Consider the following 2,773-nt stretch of genomic DNA (forward strand, 5'->3'; position numbering starts at 1 on the left):
CCACTTTTGTGGAAATGTTTTATGCCTGATATAATTTACCTTTTTTGATGGTGGTTATTATTCTCTTAGGAACTATCAATGCCTAAATGGCTTAAATAGAACCAGGCAATGCCTCTTAGATTATCTAAATACGCTCCTAACTATTCACAAACAAACTGAGACACTCAGTGGTCAACTTCCCTGAATTTAGATTGTCAAGTTAGAAAAGACCTATCAGAAGGTTCTTCGTGATTCAGAATTTGCTTCCTTTGGTCAGTCCCTACTTCCCTGGTTAAGAGTAAATACAAACAAGGCTATAATGAGGAACTTCTCCTTAGCTCTTGAAAATAGTGGAGAATCAGCTGTTAAAGCATCAGTTGCCCAACAAAAATCCCCCTTAATTAACTTTAAGCCAAGCCAGAAGGTGCTTATGCTGTGGACAACACCACTAGCTGCACCTGTGTTAACACTTTTGGGCAGGTTGAAATTCAGTTACATAAGATCACTGAGCAAGCCACTTGGATTAAAGATGTGATTCCCCCAACAGGGTCTTTCTATGACTTCTTTGGTTTTGATTGGCTTAGATCTTGGGGACCATGGCATTAAGTACAGTCAAAACGTTGAGAATTATTCTGTTTACAATTATAATAATCTTTCTGTCTTGTTTTATTCTTTCACAACATTTTTTTTTTTTTGTTCAAAACACAAAGATATTTTATTTTTAATGGAACTAAAGTTTTTTTCTTGTTAAATGAACAGTTTAGGGACAAAAACTAAGCTTCTTGTACTGTCTGGGGCAGGGCCTGGCTTCTCTTCTTTGAAGGCCTTTTGGAAAATACAGATGCCAGCATTCACTGGCCTCAATGTTTATGCCCCACCCCTCCCCACCACGTACACCTGCCATCTCTAAGTGCAGCACCCTGGGCCCATTTGGAGACAACTGACAGGGGCTACAGAGCATCCAAGATGTGGTCGATTTTGGTGACCAGCTCCTGTCGCTTTCCTAAAATGAGCTTCTCGTTCTCAACGTAGGTGTCTTTCTTGAGCTTGCCAGCCACCAACCGCTCAGCTTCCACTGCCGACTTAGCATCAGCTCCTTGACCTGTGCATCCAGTTTCTGCATTTCGTTCACTTTGTCGCACAGGTCAGAGCCCTCTGTCTTCAGCCTGGACTGCAGCAGTGCTATCTCACTGGTCAAGGCCTTGTGTTCCATCTCCAGGCTCTTCTTGCCACTGTTGAGGGTGGACACATCCCGGGACTGCTTATATCTATTGACTGTCTCATCAAAGTTACGGTAGAGACCTATTCTCTTATTGACCACGGTCAAGACCTGCTCTGTAATGCAGGCAACCTTCATCCTGGCTTCCGTGGCTGGATCCTTCGTGATAGAAAAGTCCAGCCTGACATAGATGATGACCGTGAAGAACAAGATGTAGAAAGCGGCCACTACCAGCAGGGGCTCCTGCAGCATAAGCACTTTGTTGAACGTGTAGTGCACCACAATGTCCTGAATGTGCTGTTCTACCAGATTTTTTTTGTAGGCAACAATCACAGGGCGGCCAAATGTGTCCAGGTAGGTGTAGTGCAGCTCATCTGGCGCACGGTTGATTTCATAGGGACTGTCAACTTGAATGTTCCTGGCTCCTTCAGGCAAGATGATCTTTACAATCAGAGAATCTATCACTTGCTCATCAAACACGTGGTCCACAAACCTCATCTTCAGTGCATACTGGTCACCCAAATTATAGAGGTACTCATAGCTTGGAAGGTTGTAGCCAATGATGTAATGGGTCTTCCACCCTCCAAAAAGAGGAAAACGAGGCCGGATTTCCATCTCTACAGAGTCATCCAAAATAAGGAGGTGGCTGGTAGAAACATTGCCAATCTCATCCCGGTAATAAACATCTTTCACAACATTTAAATGCATGTTTTCTAACCACTAAGCAAATGACCCCTAAGATTGATACATCAGAAAAGAACAAAGAGGGTGACTAAATTAAAGATCGTCTTCCTGAAGCCATGATGTAAGCCAAAACATCATGAATATCACACAGAGAATCAACAAAAGCTTCAAGAACCACAGAGCAGGAGCTGAGAATGGTGCTACTGCCTTAAATTTTGATCATATCTCTTAATCAAACTGAGAGTCTAAATAAAGGAAAGGACTGTGAAAGAGAAAACCACAGTCCCAAAATGGGGCCACTTGTTCTAAAGCTGGTAACACCCAACTTAGACTTAATACCTGACCAAATTGCAATTTCAACCTTCTCCAGAATATTAATCTGCCAATATGGAATTTTGGGGGCATTACCGATGAGGTCATCTGTCACATATGTTCTTTAGTTCCCCCAATGGAAGCTGAAGCGATCTGCCTGACAAGACAACCCCCCCAAGTTCCCAGGTAACTTTTTAAAAAACAATTCTTTCTTTTATTTTTTAATAACATTCTTATCCTGCCCAGTTTCTATCTATTAAATCCCTTTATACTGTGAAGATTCTTGGAGCTATTCTCTATTTGCTAATAGGATGCTGCCCAATTCATGAATTGGTCAAATTTACTCAATTAAATTTTTGTTCTTAAGCAGAGTGCTGAAATGGTAGAGATAAGTTACAGTCATTCAGATGAGTTCATAATTTTGTTTTACTTGTTTAATGTAAGAAAAGAAAAATAGTTTCAAAAGTAAATGTCTTAATAAAAGCATAGACTTAAAAAAATTAAACATAAATAAATAAATTTGCTTTTCTTACTACTTATACCTTATTTCTCATAAAACCAGGGAATATAACAGAAATT

The 2,773-nt window shown here is 40.5% G+C and overlaps 1 pseudogene; it reads right to left on the reverse strand.

Moving 5' to 3' along the window:
- Positions 1–686: 686 nt before the first annotated feature.
- On the reverse strand, positions 687–1,906 carry LOC150006295 (dolichyl-diphosphooligosaccharide--protein glycosyltransferase subunit 1 pseudogene; annotated as a pseudogene).
- Positions 1,907–2,773: the final 867 nt, after the last annotated feature.

This window comes from Furipterus horrens, unplaced genomic scaffold (assembly GCF_987537825.1).
Source record: "Furipterus horrens unplaced genomic scaffold, mFurHor1.1.pri manual_scaffold_6, whole genome shotgun sequence".
Lineage (NCBI taxonomy): Eukaryota > Metazoa > Chordata > Mammalia > Chiroptera > Furipteridae > Furipterus > Furipterus horrens.